The 23,329-nt window shown below is 44.7% G+C and overlaps 1 non-coding gene across 1 annotated transcript; it reads right to left on the bottom strand.

The window, feature by feature from the left end:
- Positions 1-623: 623 nt before the first annotated feature.
- LOC147881990 (small nucleolar RNA snoR8a) lies at positions 624-708 on the bottom strand. Its single transcript, XR_015543984.1, has one exon. It is a non-coding gene; the product is annotated as a small nucleolar RNA snoR8a (small nucleolar RNA).
- Between the last annotated feature and the right edge of the window lie 22,621 nt (positions 709-23,329).

Here is a 23,329-nt window from a genome sequence, read left to right as displayed (position 1 = left end):
TGATTCTGCATATGAAACTGATGGTCACAAACTGCATGCAGCCCCTCCATTACTGAGCGTGGGAATCTGGATAAGAAATAGGCCTGCATGGTAAAGAGCTTCTAAACCTCTTCCTACTCCTCCCTCTGAAACGTTCCAATCACAGCACAGCAACATTGTTAATACAGCGATAATAACTAACTTGCAGTTTAATGAGTTGATCACAATACAATTCCTTTCTGACCTCTCTTCATCCTCTTGGTTGACAAATACTCTGTCGTATTAAGGGCTATCGAGAAACGTTTCTGGTCTAGGATAGTGTTTCTCAATAAAGCCAACGATTTGCTGGCTTGATAGCTGGTTGCAACGTCACTATTCCAGTACTTTATTTTCGACATCAAACTATCAAATGAGCTGAAATGTTGGGAAATGTCTTGCAACTTCCCGTTGAAGATCCCAAGAGCGAACGAATTATTCTTGACATCCTACTCGCTTTGCCAAGGCATTCGCTACACTGCGCAGTTTTCAAGTGACGCCCTCTGGAAGCTACTCTCGAACCCAGGAGATGCGTAACATGAGGACAAGAGAAAGCACATCGCCTGAAAAGAGAAACTACAAACCACATATATCAGGTTTATACCCGGGAGTGCTCATATTCTATGGGTGTAGATTGTCTGTCATGCTTACAGCATTCAGAACGAGAAATTATTTTACAATCATCGCACTCCACTTGAAAAAAAACTTGCACCGGGGGTGCAATTCTAAACGCAAGACACTACTGACGCAGACACTAGACAGGGCAAGGAACTGCCGTGGGAGTAGTCAAGGGCAACAGCAATGCAACGACAGCCATGGAAATGGCTGTGACCTTCACTGCATCATAAGCAGGATTTCGAGAGGATCTGCGATATCTGCAGATCAAACAGGAGCTGTGGCACATTTAAACGAAACCTAGCCCTAATTGTCAGCCAACCCTATTCCTAAAGAGCGCTCTCTCTCTCTCTCCCTAATTGTCAGCCAGCCCTAACCCTAAAGAGCTCTCTCTCTCTCTCTCTCTCTCTCTCACACACACACACACTTGTGTGAATTACACACACACACACACACACACACACACCTTCTTCTACTTCAAGGTCTTGGGGCGGTTGGAAAGAAATTCCAGCCGTCTGATCGAAACACATTCCTTTTGGGAAGTTGCATCCCCACGCCCGAGCTGTCACCATTAGAAGATGGACTATGCAGTCTCCTTCAATCCTTGGAAGATGGCTGAGGATCCTCGAAATTATGAGGTGGCAGCAGGAAGATGGATCTGCCATCGCTATCTCTGTCAGGTTGCCTTAGGGAAGCATTTCCCCAAAATCAAACGGCTTGCAATGATCTTGCCGCTCGCCATTTGATTTTGGGGAAATGCTTCCCGTTCTCTCTCTCTCTCTCTCTCTCTCTCTCCCCCTATGCGCACGCGTGTGTAAAGGAAGGAAGAATGATAGTTAGCTTTGCTAGTCCATATATACATGTTTACACACATCTACAGCTACACATAGGTAAACATAGACATATATGTGTGTATACATGTACACTAACACACACATGTATATACATATATGTATACACATATGCTTATAGTAAGTGGTTCTCTCTCTCTCTCTCTCTCTTTGTGGTTTTTTCATGGTATCCACCTTGAAAACTATATTTCAATTGGAACATCAATAAATGGGGCAACAACCTCTTTGGGGCACCTTCTCTCTCTTCTCCTCCTTCTGCCCCGCCGCCTTCTTCCCTCCCCGCCTTTGAAAATGAAATTCGGCACGTCGTGGGGATTCTTTTTCACAGGGTTTTCCACAAGGTTTTTCACCATTGTTCACATTACGTTTCGTGTTCCATGGGCATGCCCTTTGAATTTATACAACTTATTTAAAAATAACTTTTCATTAACAACAATATACATTAATAGCTATCCCAAAAGACTCCTCGTAAGCTATAAGAAGCTAGAAAGAAAACACATGAAAGCTATTCCAGTGGATAATAGCTAGTACAACAAAACTACAAACAATGAAAGCACTTCTACTTCTAGCTGAGGAAGATTTCTGTTTGTCTGTCTCGACCCTTTTTTTGTTTTATGTTAATGTCATAAGCATTATTTGAAATGAGGAATACATGCCTATGGGGAACACATCATTTTTGTTCTCTATATGAATATGGACCTATGTGTGTGTGTGTGTGTGTGTATACATACATATATACAGATAGACAGACACATACATACATACATACATACATACATACATACATACATACATACATACAGACAGACACATACATACATACATACATACATACATACATACATACATACATACAGACAGACAGACAGACAGACAGACAAACACATACATACATACATACATATACATGCATATATATATATATATATATATATATATATATGCATGAAAACTGAATTATATATGGATATATACAGACATATCTATATATTTTTATATATACATACTTGTATATACTCTGTTGCATGTGCGTATATAGAAGAAATGTATGTACACAGACACACACACACACACACACATAGAGGTAAATATGTATATAGGTGTATATGGTAGTACTTCTATGCATATAGATATATATGGTATACACCGCACCCACATCTTTGACAGAGAGTCTTTTATTGTTGCATGAACCCTCAAGACTAACTCTGGCCAAGGAGAGTCTCCATAGGAGCTGAGTGGCACACGGCTCTAGAGCTAGTATGACAACTACCTACACAATATAGCACGATACATAGCTCAACACAGAGCTCAAGGGAAAGAGAGTGGGAAGGCAAGTTGAAGCTGGCTCACGCGACTGACCATTATGTGCTCCACCAAGGAAACTTGATGCTAGAACAAGGTCGCAACAAGAGGACTAGTTGGAGCGTAGCTCCTCAAGGTTGCTTTATTACGACAACCCGTAACTACCTTCTACTACCTTCATGGCCTTGAGAGCTTTACTACAATGAGCTTCTTGACCCAAGGAGCTATCAACACGCTTTGGGTGTGGACTACCACCAGGTTTGTCTGTGCGGATCACCCTTATTTGACAAGCATTTTTTTGCGGGAATGTCAAGCAAATGGAGTCCAGTATGAGCTCCACAGAATGGCTTCTCATCTTTCTTTTTTAGCACAATGTTGAAAGACTACATCTGAACAGCGCACCCTAAAACTAGATGGATATGGCATGCATGTCTGGTGATATCTGATGAAGAGAGGTAGTTGAAATGTCACAATGATGTAGTCGGAAAAATGTTTTGGAAATGGCCAAGGGTGCCTACTCCCAACGAGAGATCAATACAACTAGAAAGAAATCTTAGAGATCTATGAGATCAAGACCAAGGGCTTCAATTAATCCCTAGCTTGCTCAGCCTTTGAAGCTAGGTTTACTTGAATATAGTCACCATGTTACCTTCCTATAATGAGTTACAGAGGCTTCACCGCGCTACTGCTTTTGCCCATATTGTTAGATGCTTATTTACGTGCTATGGATTGCGGAGCCTCTGAGATAGAGCACGACTAGATTTGCAATACTTCAAATCTGGTCTAATGGAGAGCCCCTCCAGCAGGTCTTCTCCATCTTTTAGTCGTCTGTGTGACGTGATCGGCCCATGAAGAACACTTATTCAGAGTTGTGGATTTGTAGACATGAGCGGCTAAGCGTAACATGGATAGGCTCCTGTGCTATCTAGTGCATAGATATATGGAAGGACAAAACTAATTATATATCTAGTGCATAGATATATACCTTCCTATAATGAGTTACAGAGGCTTCACCGCGCTACTGCTTTTGCCCATATTGTTAGATGCTTATTTACGTGCTATGGATTGCGGAGCCTCTGAGATAGAGCACGACTAGATTTGCAATACTTCAAATCTGGTCTAATGGAGAGCCCCTCCAGCAGGTCTTCTCCATCTTTTAGTCGTCTGTGTGACGTGATCGGCCCATGAAGAACACTTATTCAGAGTTGTGGATTTGTAGACATGAGCGGCTAAGCGTAACATGGATAGGCTCCTGTGCTATCTGGGCTCCTAGTTACCAGTAAATACATTAATCAGATTTATGAAACTAATGATCTATGACAAAACAAAAATAGGCACGTGGTCTTCATATTCCAAATGTCTTTGGCATGTTGGCTGGGCTGTGACCAGGGAAGGTTGTATTAAGGAAAAGGAGAGCCGGGGCCTTCCATAGCTACGTATCATATGTTCTCGTAGTATTTTCTTGTAGAGCATTTGAACTATCCAATGCTACCCTACTCCCAATACTATTCTAGATGCTGTCTATGTTGGGATATGTGTGATCAAGGGCTTGCTAGGAGCATGTGTGCATCCACTAGCAATCATATGGTTGTGTGTGTGTGTGTGTAGAAGAGATACACTTAGTGCCATAGGCCATGACAGTGGTGATGATGTAATGCAAAGGCCCCCACATGGGGTGGTGCCTATGATTGTGGAGTTCTTATGATTTAGGAGTTACCTCCTTTGATGTAGGAGAGGTGCCATTGATTTGGGCCACCCTCTCTCCATTTCTATAAAAGAGGGACTTCCCTCTCAAATCAATAGAACACCCATTGCTACATCTTTTGTGTTCTCACTCCTCTTGCCACAATGCATCTAGTCTCCCCCATGTTCCAACATTTGGTATCAGAGCCATGATGCTCCTTGAGCTCTTAGACTCCTAGGCTGCCATCTCATCATCTTCTTTAACCTTCTTCCATATCTCTCCCATTTTTTCCAATTCTACCCGAATTTTGCAGCATCAATTTCTCTAGATCCAACTGTTAAATTTCAAAATTCTTCAAATTCAAACTTCCTCACACTAGAGCGCACCTCTCCACCGTTGGGATTGATGGAATTTTACTGTGAGCAGCTGTGCCGCTTCGTTCTTTGCTCGCCAATCTAGCTCAGAATTCCACATGTTGGGAAACAATTTTGCAAAACCCTCTTAGTCATAGTTGGGAGACACTATGAGCTTGCTGTTGATGAAATTTGAACTCAAATGCTTGCTGGAGTAAGGAGAAACAAGCAAAAAACTAGTCGGGATAGGTGCATCTCTCCACGGCAACACAACGCAAAATTTTGCCATTCCTCTCTACTGGAAGTAGTCCCCAATAAGAGCTTTCATTTGCCTTTGAAAGCCCTCTCAAAGCTTTTCTATTCAATTTCAATTGCACCCTCCAACTTCAAACTGTTCAATTTGGGGGTAACAGTGATATCTGCTTGTAATATGAACCATTGAATATGGTTAAGTGCTAGAAAGTTTCATTATTATCTCAATTATCTTTGGTATTTTGGATGTTTGACCATTAGAAGTGATATGAGGCATTTTTCAGTCTTATCTTTAGAGCACTATCCTGCGGTTTCACATGTTTAGTAAATGCTCATGATGCATTTATGATATATTTTGAATTGAATGCTATTTTGTGAAAAAATAGAAACTGTATTTCCTTTATGCTAAGAGTTTGGGGTATCTAACTATCTCTCCAACCAATTATACTTGTGGAGAAGGAGACTTCTTTGTAAGGGACTAGACACTGCCACACTAGTGGTAAGACCTTCCCAATATGCCTTCATCATATTGTTCCTCTAACATTAATTATGTATCTCAGAGGAAAGCATTCCAAAAGAAGCCTAGAATGAGAATAAAGCCCTATAATGGTGAATATTTCATCAAGGTGAACACCAAGAAAAAGATTTGTGCCTTCTGTGGAGTACCCAATCATACTATGGAGTATTGCAACCTAAAAAGGTTTTCTCTACAGAGGGAATAGGGTGGTGGTCGATGGAGAGGGAGGAGTGTCTTGCGTAGGGCTCGGAATGGGGGGAAGAGGATGGAGGCAAGATGTGAAAGAAAAAGTATGAGAGGGATGGGTGCACTTTTATAGGGAAGGAGGGGGAGCTGTGGATTTAGTCAAACACATGTGCACCTTTGAATCTATCCACGTTTGAGTAGTCAAATACATGTGCCCCTAGAATTTGTCCATGTTTGAGTAGGGAGGTGGTTTCAATTTTTCTTTTGGGCTATGGCATTTAGAACCTTTAATCATTGATTGCCCATAACTTTTGGTGATTGTGTCAGAATGTGCTTCCGTAAAAAGGAGAAATGTTTAAAATTTCAAGCTCTACAATCTGACAACCATCACATGGTCTGATTTATTGCTTAAGGTGCTGTTTTTCTAGAAAACATGCATTTTCCTAAACCAGTAACGAAGAGTTTCAGATTTTTTCCCTTTTTTTTAAAGTGGAGTTGGAAAAATTTTAGCTCTTGAGTGATTTGAAGTAATAGTATGTTTGTCATGTGCACATGCTTGCACATGTTTATCTTATCTTGAGATGCTAGTCTCCCTGGCAGCAACACCAAATGTTAGCTCTTTCCCATGGCTTCCGCAGGAAGAGCAGGGTATTCTCAGTCTACAGGGTTCCGAGACTTTTTGTCACCTACAGATATATCGAGGTTGTCGTTTCTAGTATACGTGTAGCTTAGGATAGTGCATGCATGTGTAAACGGAACGTGTATCATCATGGTTGAGGTAATGAAGGCTTTCGTCTTCATTGGGGATTGAGGGGTTTAGGAGGAGTTTAGGGTTAGAGGGAAGTTCAGGGTTTAGAAGGAGGTTCCAAGGTTTAGAAGGAGGTCCAAGGTTTAGAAGGAGGTTCCAACGTTTAAAGAGAGGTTCCAGAGTTTAGAAGAGGTTCTAGGGTTAGAAGGAGAATCCAAGGTTTAGGGTAGAGTACATGGTGGAGAACTCGTCTCCCTCATAGATCATGGAGGTTAAGGGTTGAGGAACTAAGGGTTTAGGGGGAGCATAGGAGTGGGAGAGAAAGAAGGTGTAAGAGCATGGGGGAAAGAAGAGAGATGAGGGAGGAGAAGGGAGGAGGAGGAGGAGAAGGGAGGAGGAGGGAGGAGGAGGAGAAGCGAGGAGGAGGAGGGAGGAGAAGAGGGAGAGGATGGGTCGCAAGGTTGGAGGAGAGGGGAGGAGGAGTTGCAAGGTTAGGACATGCTTTTGGACATGGAGTGCAAGAAGCATGGACAATTGAGACAATTGCTTGGAATACCAAAGTAGAACTCAACACAATGCCCCAAAGAGTGTGGGCTTCATTCCATTATGGGGTATTTATACAAGTTGGAGAGCTTCTCTCTCTGCATGTAGGAATTGTAAGAAATTCTCTCTCTACATGTAGAACTTGCATATAGAAGTTGCATGTAGGAGTTGCAAGTTGCATGAGTTGCATGTAGAACTCGCATGTTGCATGTTGCATATTGCATGTAGGAGTTGCATGTAGAAATCGCATGTAGAACATGCACGTAGGAATCGCATGTAGGACTTGCATGTAGGAGTTGCAAGTAGAACATGCATGTAGGAATCGCATGTAGGACTTGCATGTAGGAGTTGCAAGTAGAACTTGCATGTTGAGGATTCCTAAGAGAGATTATCCCTATCCTTATGCAAGTACAAGTAGAGCTTTGCCGCTACTCTACACACACATTCTGTACTACCTAAGTCCATGTTAGCATAGAGACAACACCCTCCGTCTCCTTCAACAGACCTCGAGCATGCAAGTCAACTCCTGCTAGCACTATGCACTACCGATCGGCCTCCCAAATGAGATTTCCAAAGGTCCTCCATAAGCCGCCTCTACAAGATGCTAAGGAGCCATCTACGTCTGACTCAACGCCCTGCAACAAGTCTATGCCTCTCCAACGACGACCAAACCAACAGCAGCGAGCGCGACTTCTCCAAACTCACAAGCTCCTCAACGACTGACAGCAAACGCTCTTGCAAACTAGCACATGCCTAGCCTAGCAACTACGTCGCCAACGCATCTACCTTGAGAGGCTCCCCAGTAATAAATATTCGTGCACCAAATTTTTTTGCAGCCTTCTTAAGTAGCGACTCCAACTCCGTCGTCGAAATCCGTCCGCGTCGTCGTCATACAGAAGCTTCAATTCTCTGTTTTCTCCCTAAGGTAGACCTTACGACATGTGGCAGCCATTGCCATAGACACATGGCAAGATAGAAATCTACCCGAGTAAGGTTACTTAACCCTGGGTTTGGGAGTGGTTAATTGTTTGCCACGTGGCAAAAGTTGGTCAAACTAACTATGGTTAAGTTAAACCATGGTTAAGGCTATGTTTCAAGTCTAGCCATTGTTTATGCCTTCAAAGCTTCATTGCAAAGGCTACTCTAAAGCCTATACAATAAGAAGTCTGTGGAAGCATATAAGCATATATCATGCTTGATTTTTATAAGTAATGCAAGCCTTGCTAATCATGGAGGAGTTAAGCATAGAGAAGTAGCGTTCATTTAGCATTTGGCTATTATAGGTAGTAGACTGTTGGAACATGGGGGAGAATAGATGCATTGTGGCAAGAGGAGTGAGAACACAAAAGATGTAGCAATGGGTGTTCTATTGATTTGAGAGGGAAGTCCCTCTTTTATAGAAATGGAGAGAGGGTGGCCTAAATCAATGGCACCTCTCCTACTCCTAAATCATAGGAACTCCACAATCATAGGCACCACCCCATGTGGGGGCCTTTGCATCAAATCATCACCTATGTCATAGCCTATGGCACTAAGTGTGCCTCTTCTACACACACACACACATACACAACCATAGTGGATGCACATATGCTCCTAGCAAGCCCTTGATCACACATATCCCAACATACCCCCCCTCAAGGGTTTGCCTCTTGCTATGTCAAGGATACATCTAGTCACATAGTTTCTCATGCCATCTCATGGTGGTCAAGGATACATCTAGTCACATAGTTTGTCATGCCATTTCATGGAGGTCAAGGATAAATCTATGGCTAGGATCTCATGCTAGCAAAGGTTCCCAAGGGTCGAGGTTTCCAAAAATGGGATCGACCCCTCCCAAATGGTTGTCTCCCTTGCATGTACAAGGATGAATCTTAGGCCTTTGTGTGGACCTAGTTTCTCATATAACATTCTTTTTGGAGTACTAATCCAAGCAGATTACCTCAAAAGTTGACCAAGTGATGATAAATAAAGTTCAGAAGACAAAGTGCTCAAAAGGCATAGTCTTTATCTTCTACCACAAAGTTTGATTCTTCATTTGTTGATGGAGTCTTTCCTTCAGCAAGATTTTCTTTGTTGTTGATGCAACTCTTCTTCACATGAAATGCTTCATTCTCTTGGGAGTCATTCCTCTCCTCTTCTTGGGCTTGTCTCTTGGAGAGCACGGTGAGGTACTTCGAGCGAGCTTCGAGCCCATCTCGTAGCGATAACCTAGCCATCCACCCACCGTCCATTCGTCCTCAACAATCCCATTACATCGAGAAAGACTTGGAGAGCGTTTAGGTGACCAGCTCTTCCTCCCTTTGGATTTCCGTCAAAGTTTTCCGTTCGTCAAGTTTTTTCCCCCCCATCCCCCCTCCCCCTCCACCATTTTCCCCCTCCACCACCATCCCCTCACCCCCCCACCCCCACCCCCTCCACCCCTCCCCCTCCACCATCCCCTCCATCCCCCCCTCCATCCACCCCCCCTCCACCCCCCTTCCCCCCCTCTCCACCACCACGCCCTCCACCCTCCCCCCCCCCCCCCCCCCTCTCCTCCCCCCTCTCCACCCCCCTCCATTCCAACCCCCCCTCTTTCCCCCCCCCCCCTCTCTCTCTCTCTCTCTCTCTCTCTCTCTCCCCCCCTCCCTCTTCTCTCTCTCTCTCTATCTATCAACCTCCCTCTTCTCTCTCTTCTCTCTCTCTACCCCCTCTCTCTCTCTACCCCCTCCCTCTTCTCTCTCTCTCTCTCTACCCCCCCTCTCTCTCTCTCTCTCTCTCTCTCTCTCTCTCTCTCTCCTCTCGGTTGCCAGCCCTCCCTACCTTCTAATAGCAAGGGCTTAAGCCCTTGCTGCTACAAAGGCAGCCGCACCCGATGCGGCAGCGCCCGTCGTAGAGGCAATGCCACCAGCCCGCCGTCGCCGACGTGCCAGTGGCAAAACCGCCTAAACGAGTGGTGGCGCCCACCCCTCCCCTCCAACACCTCCTCCGCCAGTGCCCTTGCATGAGCTTCTGCCGCATCTCCTTCCTCCCCACCCATCCTCCTCCCTCCAACATCCTCCTCATCCATCCCCCTCTGCAACCTTCCCCTCCTCTCCACAGTTCCCTTCCCCTTGTTCGCAAAAACCTGCCCCCCCCTCTCAGACACCGCCGTTGCCTACCACGCGAAGCCCTCCCTCCCTTCAGTAATTAAAAAAAAAATAAAAAATAAAAAATAAAAAATAAAAATTAAGTAATTGAAAAAAACCCTAACCTAACCCTATTTCTAACCCTAGTTAGGTTTAACATAGGTTAGGTTAGTTTAACTTAGGTTAGTTAGTCTGACTCTAGGTTAGTTACTTGCAGTTCGGTTAGTTTAACTGTTAGCTAGTTAGACTAACTAGATAGTTAGGTTAGTTTGATTGTACTAGGTTAGCTCAACTAACTGTGGCTAGTTTAGTTAGTTGTAGTCAGTTTAAACCATGGTTAGATTAGGTTAGACTAACTATTAGGCATCTAACTAGATAGTTAGCCTAGTTAGACTAATTTGGCTAGTTAGGTCAATTGAATTGGGTCAGTTACTACCCCTCAGTTAGATTTGAAGCCCATTCACACCAAACCTGAAGACCAAGGCCCCCCCCACCCCACAAAAAAGGTCCATGTTCCCCCTTCTTTAACCCCTCATAACTCATCCGTTTGAGACCCAAACTGGACCCCCTTTGAACCAAGATTTCACACACAGAAACACCACTATGGGGCAATTTTCCATCCCATTGTACACCATTCCGGCATCCCTAGCACTCGCTCATTCGTGCCCCCTTGTCGGCCTCGTTTCGCACTAATTCGCTTGTATCTTTACGCCGTGACCTCGGATTGACGATCCGTCTGCACCAGCACATTTCCCTACACACGTGGGACAATCTTAGGCACATTATTAACACAAAGGTCCCTACAACACTAACACAACTCTAACCCTCCAAACATAACTACATTAACATCCGCACTTGCGGTAGAGACACCCTTTGCAACTCTCGCCTAATCTACATGCAACTACGCTGACCAATGCCTCTGACTCCAATGCTCGCCAAATTCACATACAACTCCACTGCAATTACCTCCTCTGACAATCCTCTATCTTGATTCCCTCCCTGAAATTCAAGAAATCCCTGAATTTTTTTTTAATCGCAGAATAATAACAATCAAGGTAGGCACCCCTTGGAAAAACTGGAACTTCCAAAATATAATGGTAGGGGAGATCTAGCCCGATTCCTCCAGCATTTTGATGCTGCATGCCGAGCAGGTGGATATCGATCCCATGAAACCAAGGTGGCTTGGTTTCCCATGGCCTTAACTGATGAAGCATCTAAATGGTACCTAGACCTTCTAGTGGAAGAGCATGTCACATGGGACCTGCTTCAAACATAATTCAGAAGGCGCTTTCAAATGGAGAGGCTACAAGATGATCCTGCTCTCCAACTAAGCAAGATCGTCGAATAAGGCCTTCGAGACGATGTACGCACGTATCTGGGCAAGATGAAAAGATTAATCGCCAAATGTGACCCATGCTTTGATGCAAAGTACCTCGTGGCCCGGTTCATTGCAGACTAAGGAAGAAAATCCGAAAGGATATGAAAAAGATTAGCAGCTATGAAACGTTCAGTGCTACTCATGCGGCAGCCATTGACATCGAGGATGGCATGACCATTAATCTGACACTAGCAGTGATGATGGTAGATCTAGTGCACAAGATAAGCGCTCTAAAAAGGGCAAATCCAAGTCCACTGTCGAAACATCAAATGAAGATCACCTAGAGGCCATGAAGCTGAAAGAAGACATGATGCAGGCCATGGAACAAAAGCTTCACTTGTCTCAACCAGCTCAGACTTATCCACAGCGAGAAAATGTCTGGTGTCCACACTGCATGGCCAATCATATAGCAAATGAGTGCCTGGTCCTAAGAGCCAAGATCGCTACACAAGCAAATACACTGCCAAGATTGTGGTGCCATATCTATGTCGTCGACGGCCATGATGAAAACAGTTGCATTTTGAACATGTGCAATAACCTGCCTCGACCTCAACAATACCAACCAGCACCCATGCGAGTGTATAGGTGACTAGCACTTGCAGAAGCGCCCCCAGCTCCGAGGCTAAATCTTGTTCCCGTTCGGACACATGTACATAGACAAATACAAAGACTTATGTGATTCCATGAAACCTTGTCATGAGATTTTGCAAAAATTCAATCAAAATTAGCTAGCTAAAAGTTTTCATTACCCAAATAGATTATTAAGTCCCATTGAATAGAATATTAATTTTCATTACCCAAATAGAATATTATTTTCCATGTGTTTTTTTGTGCATGCGCCAGCCAGCGCGTAGGTTCTGGCACCACTGTTCATATGCAGATAGCGATTTTGAGAGCTGAGATGAGGGCACTGCAGGATGCTGCGGCACCCCCTCACTTGGTTGCGAGTCTCGATTCAGTCATTGATGCTCTAGGTCGATTAGACACAGTTGAGGACGTTTTTGGATACCTTTCAGGCACAGGTTGAGGCAGAGATCGGTGGTCATGGCTTGGATTGGAGAGCCATTCGAGAGTTGTTTGAGCGTGAGTCACCTCATAGGTAGGCCTTAGAGGATATGTTTTCGGATGGTCACACTGAGGCAATGCGATCAGGGCGGCCCTTTTATATTTTACGTTGTAGGCACCCTGTCATAGCAGCACACATTTATCCGAGATATCTCGCTGTGAATGGTGGTTGATTACCTCACAACCGTCAGATAGCCAGGTCATTTGCCATGCAGCTATACGTCGAGTTTGTGCTTGGTCATCGGGTAGACTACCTTAGTACCCGTCCAAGATCAGGAGCGGGGGACATGGTAGGATGGGGTGTCAGGAGCATCAGACTATAGGTGTTCGACGTCGACGCGAGGCACCAGAGCTACACACTATCCCTACACCGGCATTGCGAGCTGTTGGAGGATGGATTAGGGGGGATGTTCATTTAGTGGCCTCATCCTTGCAGGACATGGCCTCTGCCCTATCGAGATCACTTTCGATTCCACCTCCCCCACCTCCCACATCTATGGAGCCTCCCACATCTACACCACCTCCCACATCTACACCATCTCAGTATGAGTTGGATACTTGAGACGCACGGATTGCAGAGTTGGAGGCATTGTTGGCTGAGTCTAGGGTCGAGGTTAGTTATTCTGATTATTTTAGTTTATTTTTTTGTTGTGTGTTTTGAACTGAAGTTTTTTGGTTCATTCTCACCATGTACGCGACATGTTTGCTTGGCAGGCACATCTATTGCGATAGGATATGGAGTCTCGTGTACGACAATTGGAGGTAGATTTGGAGGAGCAGAGGATTCGGACACGCATAGCCTACCTTGAGATGTGCCCACTAGGACACCCATAGACACACCAGTCATAGCTAGGCTTCCTACCGCCACTTGCGTCCTTTACCATGAGGATTTTGACACTGTAGGGTGGTTTGGACTAGGGTGCGGCCACATCGCACATCTCCATTGCATGACCCGCCACATGGTGGTATGATCAGTGTGCCCTGTATGCTTTGCTGACATTGATGTGGCCACATACAGAGGACTAGGCATGGATGATCTGTATCCTGGTCATCATCAGGCCATTGATCCGTTTGCTCGCGTGGTCTTGATAGAGCACTACAGGGAGGAGGCACAGAGAGCTTTGCTGCAACAGGAGGGTGTTGATACTTCATTGGTTGCAGCGTGTGTTTCGCGACGCTTCTCATATGGTGATTTCATGCTAGGTGATGAGGCACGAGCAGAGGAGGCACATCGTATTGAGCGAGAGGCAGAGCTTCATATATCATTGCAGCAGTGGGTGGAGCAGTAGCTTGGGCGGGGCCGAGACCAGCATCTTCTACATGTAGAGACGATTACTCGAGCTAGATTTGAGGCACGAGTATTCGCAGATGCACGACTTTGGGAGCTGAGGTGCGCATACATAGAGGAGGCGAGGGAGGCAGAGATGGCAGCGGTGGCTCATGCATCATGCCCAATAAAAATCTATCTGATCAACTGATGATCCCAAAACTATGATATGTAATGTGCTACTCCTCAGGATCAGCTCTCATGCCAATAGTTGCAAGTATGCTCTCGTGCAAGGCACCATCGTGGAGCGGACGTCGCCTTGCGAGTGCGAACACGACTCAAAGTAATCTTGATCGCAACAACAAGATGAGAATACATGTATGCCTCCTGATCTGCCATGTACTCCTGGAACTCAATATAACGACCACGCCTCTGTATCTGCTGAAAATAGTGGCCACCTACGATCATGCTATGAGCATCGAAGTGCATCCCATACCCATCCACTGTATCCTCATTCAACACACTCTTCGCCATAGAGCATCGCAACAAGTAATAATCCACACCCTCCTCATTGCCCTCTGAAGCAATGACCGTGAAGATATCACCAATATGCAACATATCTATAAGCTGGTCATAATCTCTAGAGGAACTGAATCTCGCATCGTGACCATCATGTACCTCCTCCCAAGGCTGGAAGGGAGAAAGCACTCGCTGTGCCCATGGATCGGCCCATGGTATCATGGAGCACCCTCCCTAATCATCATCAATGCATGCGGAGCAAAAACATGCAAACCGTTGAGAAAAGATTGCGGGGTGAGACTCACCTATGCTCTTGATGGAATGGAAATCAAGAGTGCCAGACACTGAATGACAATCAAAAGGCCTAGACCAATCAAGACTCCCAATGTCACCGCACCAAAAATACCGGCTCACCACCCTATCATCACGCAATTGAAATGAGGAGATAGGACTAGTGGATAAGTGTTGGCTGCACCACCGCACCACATCATGTGCATCCTTGAAGTGATCGGCACTGTGACGCAACTGGTATTGACGCAAAGCACGCTTCACACAAGCACCTACACCATTGTGCTCTCCCTTAACGTGCCTTGTCTCGAAGTAGCTCCATGTGATCGGAATGCCTGTCTCACGGTGCCATCTACAGAACCAATAAAACTGTCTAGTAGATTTGAACTGACCACCACAGCCATCTGACCAGATCTAGCGCCGCTGCCATGTGACGCCATGGTCCCTCAAGAAACTATCATGAAAAGTGAAGCAATGCTGCACAAAATGGGCATCATGCGATTGATCATCACTAATGTAGAAGTGATACTCTCGCACAATGACGCGTGAGTCCATGGTGATATCAATGCCATCCACATGAGCCTGTGCATGACGATAGCTAATGTGCACAAATATAGCAACCTGCAATATGGCATTGAAAAAAAATATGACTATTGAAATAATTCAATATAATGAGGCCATAAAAAACCAATAACTCAATCACACGTCACTTGTTCGGAGAAATAATACTCCGATTGGATCTCATGCTGTGGTGCAAAGGTATAATTCTTCGCAAAGTCCACCACTGAGACAACCACCCCTATAGGAAATGTCCTCAAACATGCATGGAACTGACGATCCTCCCACTTCGTAGTGTGCGAGTGGCGTATGTAGCGGTACAGCTTCCCTCGAAAACTGTCAATGAATACAACACATGGTGTCTCCTTCCCCACAAGCTGCAACCTCCTCGACTGTGCACCACCATCTAATGTTAGGGTACTGTACTCATACTGCTATTCATGAAATACTTTGATGATGACTCTCTGGAATGTTGGTGGTGTATTGTTGAGCCCGAATGCCATTTTCTTAAACTTGTATGTACCCCATGGAGTCACAAATGCTATTTTGTCTTGATCTTCCTCAGCAATGGATAGTTGGTTGTATCCACTAAACCCATCCAGGAAGGAGTACAATGAATGTCCTGCCACATCTTCGAGCACCCTATCGATGAAAGGGAGTGGAAACCCATCCTTGATGGTTGCTTCATTCAATGCTCGATAGTCCATGCAAACTCGGATTTTCTTAGTCTTTTTCTTGGGCACAATGACTATTGGTGACAACCATTCATAATGCTCAATTGTGACTATGAGTCCAGTAGTTTCCATCTTTATGAGCTCCTCCTTGATAGCCTTGGCATAATTGGGATTCATATGATAAGGCGGCTTTCGAACATGCTTTGTATCAAGCTTGAGGGGTATGTGATGCATGCCTATATCCTTAGGGACTCCAACTAGGTCCTCATAAGACCAAGCAAACACATCTTTAAACTTTTGGAAAAATGTCGTGAATGTCTCATAGCTCTTTGGTTCCTCCCAAACCCAATTACTGATGAAGATAGGTCGTGGATTCTCAAGGCTACCCAAGTTGAGTTCTTTGACTATGTCCTTCCCATATGTTCCCAGTTCTTTTCCTTCCCTTGTTGCTTCTTCTAGGAGTTCTATTTCATGAGCTGGAGCATCATTGATGGGGAAATCCCACACTCTTTCTTCACACCATTTTGAAGGAAAATCCTCTCGAGTCAAGGCAGGAGGAAGGGAGGTCACCTATTCTTTCCTTTTAGATGCTTTTGTTTGTTTGGGAGCTTTTGACTTCCTTCTGGATCCTTGGTCACATATCCCAATCACCTTTACATTATTTGGGTTGATGTCCTCATCTAGGCATTCTTCTTGGGGTACCTCAGATAGCTCCACCATGTTCACTTCTACCGTGTCCAAACCTATGAGCCAATCTAGTACATCTGATTGACTATCCAATTGGCATTCCACCACTCCATCTGGTCCAATAGCTTTAGGATCTACTTCTGGTACCTCTTGTGCACTCCATTGTTGTTCCTCATTACATAGTTTAGAAACTCCCTCATCATTGCGGGAGTCATTCCATTGGGCCTCACTTGCATTATCAAGGGCTACCTCAAGCATTCCATGACCACAAGGTACCATGAGTTGATTTGATCCCCAATCATGGATCGCTCGGGCCACTCTTAGCCATGGACGACCAATGAGCAGGGGCTCGGCATTTTGTGATCTTTCCATTTCCATGACAACAAAATTCATAATGAATGTCAATCCATCCATGTGCACCTTTGCTCCCTTGACTAGTCCAAGGGGTTGCACTGTTTGTTGATCTGCAAGACGAAGCACAAAAGGGGAGGGGCCGGCCATTGGCTGCCCTATCCTTTCCCTAGTTGCCTCTGGCAATATGTTGACACCTGAACCACCATCCACAATTACTCCTTTGATTTGAAACCCTTCAAGAACAACTGTGATTTTGGGGGCATGAGCATCAGCCACTTTGGGACTTGAGAGACACACATTAACACTTTCTTGAGCTGCAAGCGAGATCACTTCCCATATTATTGAGGTCATCCTTCTCCAGGGACCTTTGTGTCCCCCATTTCTTAGCTAATCTAGACAGCTCATTGCTGACTTTGGGACTCAATGCACAGAGCTAGGGGATAGTTATTTGTAGCCGTGCATTGGTAAGTGAGGCTTCCACCTCATTACTCACCTTATCTTCTTGAGTTTGCCTTCTTCTTTCTGCGACTCTTCTTTGAGCATTGAGTTCCACATGCCCCAAGGTGGGTTGGGGAGGGACTACACTCGTGGGTGGAATAGCTTGTGGAAAGGGGACCTTGCTTGGACGGGGAGAATCATATCGAGTTTGGTTCCCTTGATGGTTCCTTGCCAAAGCCCTCAAAATTGGGGCAACCATGCAGGGAGTGACATGTGGGGGGAGGAGGAAAGATTTGGAAGAGAAGAAACTTTGGGCATCCCAACTGTCTCGTTGCAAGAAAGCGTGCTCCACCACTAGCTACTAGAGGGTTGAGGATGTAGGAGATGAAGGGCTAGATTCTTGATGCACTCTAGCTTGGCTCCTAGTGATTGCTGCCACTAAAGGGGGTTTTGAGACACCTTTCATCACTCCTATAAAATTGGAAGAGGGGTTGGACGTTCCGGGATTGCCAAGGAGGGACTGGGTGGCTAATTGGTTCCGTAGTTTTGTGTAGTGATCCTTTGAGTCAGGGCGATTTCTGCATGGTGGAGATCCTTCAGGAATTGGGCATCTACTCTGGAAGTGTCCATACTCACCACATCAAAAACACAGAATAGGTCTATTGTTAAAAGTATTACAAGGAGGGACAGAAGTTTTAGTAGCATACACTTGGGGGGTAAGAGTAGGGACATAATTATGAGGTGGAACACATGCAGGAGGGACACAAGGGGGTTGGGGGGAAGTATAGAGCAATGATGGTGCTTGTTGAGGGGCATAGAATGGTGGCACAGCTTGTTGACTATAGGGGAATGCATTGTGCAGGTATGTCGGTGTAGCAAGGATTGAATTTGAAGTGTAGAGAGGGGCGGATGATGGAAGAAATGAAGAAGAGGTAGGAGAGTGTAATGCATTTACCATGTAGTCCTCCACAAAGGGCGCGCTCCCATTTGCTAGCCCCCTCTACATCTTTTGCATTCCCTTGAGCTAGAAATAATCATTGGTATCATGTCCAAGGCATTCACAAAAAAAGAATTACTTCTTGTTGGGGCACTCAGATGCCGAATGACCTAATGAGGTGAAAAATGAGCACCAAGTTGCAACATTCTTGTCCGTCTTGAGATCTTCTAGGTCTCTCTTGAGCTGTGTTACTTCATCACCTTTGGACCTTTGGCAGAGTTCTTCCATTTCTTTCTTGAGTTGAACCACTTCTTCACCTTTTGCTCTCTATTGGCAAAACTCTTCCATTTTTTTCTTGAGTTGAGTGAGCTCATTCCTAGAGGTGCTTGTGATAGGGGTTGCCCTCCATGACAATGACGCTCGTTCAGACACAAGACATCCATTCTCAACTTGGGTGGCCATTTCTTGGAGTTGCTCAACGGTGGCCGTCTGGGAAAGTGTCTCTCGGATCTTTCTTTGGGTTGTAGGGGGTACTGCCTTCATAACCCACCCTTTTATGAGTACTGCGCTTGGATTAGTGGGTAGCCAAGCCACCAGAACTTTGACTCTAGTGACCAACTCAGCTTCAGAGACTCGGCATTGGGCTGAGAAGGTAGTTCACTTATGGGTGGACATTGAGGGGGGTGGTTAGATAACTATTTCCATTTGGCCCATGTTGAGTGAATCCAACTCTTGAACAATGAGATCATAAAAATTTCCAGCTCGAAATGTCCTCAAGAAATCTTCCTTGAGGTCATTCCAATCAGCAAAATACCCAGCCACAAACTGGCTATACCATTTGTCGGCACCTTCTTCCAAAGTGGATGGGAAGAGAACAAGATATGCATCTCCCCTTTCCACTCCTTTGGACTTACATGCATACAAGAACCTTTGAATGTGGTCATCAGCATCCTCTGTCAAGGCCCCTTTGAATTTGGGAGCTTTGATTGTGACCTTTGCAAGAAGTTGTGGTAGTGGTTCCATTGGTGGATGAGGGACAAACATTTGATGTGGTGCAAGGGGGGTCCTCACGTGACCTACAAGATTGTGACCGATGATGAGAAGAATATGCGAAAGGAGGAGTGGAACAAGATGGGGAAGCTTCCAAGGGGGACAGCACCTTCCTTGGTCTTCCTTTAGTCCTTTGTCCAAAGGAGAGAGGTACACTTGAAGACCTTCTCCTCGAGGACTCAACCTTGGGCTTGGATGTGGATAGGTGAGGAAGGTGCACTCCTTTGGCTTGACCTACCACTCATGAGTAGTGCTCACTCAATCTTGAGAGTTCCACTGTGATCACCAAAAATTGATGGGAATGTAATCCACTTTGTTAGTCCCTTGGTAGTGACTAGTGTCGGAAGGCACAAAGGGGAGAGAGAGTCCTCTCGGTGATAGTATGTCAAGAGTGAGCAGAACACACAAACAATGTCATCCGATGGAACACACATCAATCAACAACATCAACACACACAAGAATGATATCAATGTAACACCACACTACACGGGAACACCCCAACACTGTGTGAGACAAGGAGAAGAATCCCAACAAGAAAAGAGTCAAGCTCTGTGGTTGCCGATAAGAATACACCAAGCTCTGAGACACTCAGACTTGTTGGATGAACAGAGGAGTCAAAGCACATAGCTACACTCCCTCACTGCCATCAACCAAGATCCTTGAGTCCTCAAGTCTCTTGAATCTCCATCACAACTCTAGACTGGAGCTCCCAGAAGAAGGCTTCTCCTGCTTGCTCTCACACTTCACATACCCTCAATGGAACCCTCCACCCCCTATGAAGGTTGCTCCCCCCACTCTTCTTGACCGTTGCAATCTTGGTCTTCCACTTGGGGAGTGGATGGGGCACTTGAACAATTCCGGACGTGGGCACATGGGCCTCAATCAAGACGTGCGCATCTCGGCATCAACCATGTACAAGATGAAATAAACTAAAGATAAGGTCTCCAAACCCATGTACAACCAACAAAAATTGGATTGCCGAGAATGAGGTTAACAGAGAGCAAAGAAAGAGACAACGAGCTCCATTAACCTAGGACAAAAAGGAGGAGTTTGCTCTTCAAAAGCGCCTAGACAAGGAGGAGAGAGAAAAAATAAGTAGGTCTACTACCAAAGTATATAGATTACTTTCATATAGGAGAGAGCTAATATAATTTCTAAGTCAAGTTAGTTCACATAGACTCATTATGGGAGATTTCCACCCCATGAAGCACAAGCCATACGGAATCAAGAAAGCGCTATCTAGGAAAAAATTAACAATTCCTTACTTCTCTTCTATAGTTTTAACTACATTGATCATGATGAGATGGTCTCAGTAGAGCAATGGGTTGAATCTAGGATAGAAATTGCAAATACTAATGCCTTCCACTGAGAGGCTTATTGTAACTTTTGTTTGTTAACACCATTATGAATACTGCGAGAGTTTGCTTAATATTATAACTTTTGAAGGTGTTTGTTAACACCATTATAAGTATTATGATAGTTTGGTTATTGTAACTGTTGAAGGTGTTTGTTAACACCATTATAAATATTACTAGAATTTACAACTGCTAAATCTTATCTTTGATGTAACTTATCTATGTCATGTTAAATTTGATTTCATCTCCTTTAAAAATCTCTCAAAATTTGCTTGTTTTTATGTTTTCATCTATGCTTTGAAGAGTGGTTTTTTTCTTAAATTTTATCCAAAAACTAGTCCAAAAGTATTTGTAAAAATGAATTTGTACATTGACAAGTCCAAAATTAATGAAATAAGTGTTTAAACTAGATGCAGCAATGGTGGACCATCGAAAGCTGAAGCACCCTGAATTGATAGATGAGATGGTATCCCACCTGTTGAATGATGGATGGATGGTAGCATTGTACCAAATAGGTTTTGTCGCTGAAAAACTACTACGCCAAGTAAATATCAGTGATAACTCCCCATCAAATACATTATTTTGATGTACTTTATAGTTGCACTATGGTCTTTGAAGATGAAAGTTCCGAAGACAAGAGAGGAGAGAAAGAAGGTAGTGACTCAGAGGTTGATGACTCTAGTGCAAGTAATAAGAAGGTGGATAGCTCTTCATCTAGTGAGGAGCACATGCTTGAACTGTGCATGAAAATGAAGAGTGATTTAGTATCAAAGAGAGCAAAGGAGGTTCCACTCATCATACAAGAGAGTCAGAGGTAAGAAGTAGTCGACCACGTCGCAGGAAAAGGGAAGGATATAGAAGTGGAAAGTGTAGAGAAATAAAAATCCCGTAAGCCATCCAAAGTCTTAGATGAAGGCCAGGGAAGTGGAGCAACTAGAATATTAAGCAAAGAGATTGAAACTGAAAGTGGGAAGATTGGTCAGAATCCTAACCCTCAATGTTGGCTCTTTCCCATGGCTTCTGCGGGAAGAGCAAGGTATTCTCAGTATGCAAGGTTCCGAGGCTTTTTGTCACCTACAGATATATAGCGGTTGTCATTTGTAGTATACGTGTAGCTTAGGACCTCGAGTCGTGTTCTGGTGAGAGATATAGGCTTAAGTGTGGTAAGCAAACATAGTGCATGCATGTGTAAAAGGAACATGTATCATCATGGTTGAGGTAATGAAGGCTTTCATCTTCATTGGGGGTTGCAGGTTTTAGGAGGTGTTCAAGGGTTAGAGGGAGCTTCAGGGTTTTAGAAGGAGGTTCCAAGGTTTAGAAGAGGTTCCAGGGTTTAGAAGAGGTTCTAGGATTAGAAGGAGTTCCAAGGTTTAGAAGGAGGTCCAAGGTTTAGGAGGTTCTAGGGGTTAGAAGGAGGTTCCAGGGTTTAGAAGAGGTTCCAAGGTTCAGGGTAGAGTACATGGTGGAGAACTCATCTCCCTTATAGATCATGGAGGTTAAGGGTTGAGGAACTAAGGGTTTAGGGGGAGCATAGGAGTAGGAGAGGAAGAAGGTGTAAGAGCATGGGGGAAAGAAGAGAGAGGAGGGAGAAGGAGAAGGAGGAGGAGGAGGAGGGAGGAGGAGAAGGGAGGAGGAGGGAGGAGGAGGAGGAAGAGGGAGGAGGAGGGAGGAGGAGGAGGAGGAGGAGGAGAAGGGAGGAGGAGGGAGGAGGAGAGGGAGAGGATGGGTTGCAAGGTTGGAGGAGAGGGGAGGAGGAGTTGCAAGGTTAGGACATGCTTTTGGACGTGGAGTGTAAGGAAGCATGGACACTTGAGACAATTGCTTAGAATACCAAAGTAGAACTCAACACAATGCCCCAAAGAGTGTGGGCTTCATTCCATTATGGGGTATTTATACAAGTTGGAGAGCTTCTCTCTCTGCATGTAGGAATTGTAAGACATTCTCTCTCTACATGTAGAACTTGCATATAGAAGTTGCATGTAGGAGTTGCATGTAGGAGTTGCATATGTAGAACTTGCATGTAGAACTCACATGTAGGAGTTGCATGTAGGAGTTGCATGTAGAACTCGCATGTAGAACTCGCATGTAGGAGTTGCATGTAGGAGTACATGTAGAACTTGCATGTAGGAATCACATGTAGGAGTTGCATGTAGGAGTTGCATGTAAGAGTTGTAAGTACGACTTGCATGTAGAACTTGCATGTATAACTCGAATGTAGGAGTTGCATGTAGAACTTGCATGTAGGAGTTGCATGTAGAAGTTGCATGTAGGAATCATATGTAGAACTTGCATGTAGAACATGCAAGTTGGATTTCTAAGAGGGATTATTTCTAGTCTTATGCAAGTACAAGCGGAGCTTTGCCACTGCTACTCTACACACACATTGTGTTCTACCTAAGTCCATGTTGGCACAGAGACAACATAATCCTGGATCCATTTTATTACCCGTCCTCGAGTTATGTCTTATTTTGATTTTGGAGTTGGGATGCCATGTGCGTAACCGGCCACTAGCTATTGAGATTGTGGCATGCGAGTCGTTCTTGCTGTAATGCTTGTGCACCATACAATTTATGGTCTGTATTCAGGAA

This window comes from Dipteris shenzhenensis, chromosome 30 (assembly GCF_047967505.1).
Source record: "Dipteris shenzhenensis isolate YYH24624 ecotype China chromosome 30, Dip_SZ_1.0, whole genome shotgun sequence".
Lineage (NCBI taxonomy): Eukaryota > Viridiplantae > Streptophyta > Polypodiopsida > Gleicheniales > Dipteridaceae > Dipteris > Dipteris shenzhenensis.
Note: the sequence above shows the minus strand (reverse complement) of the source record. Positions and strands in the feature narration are given on the sequence as shown.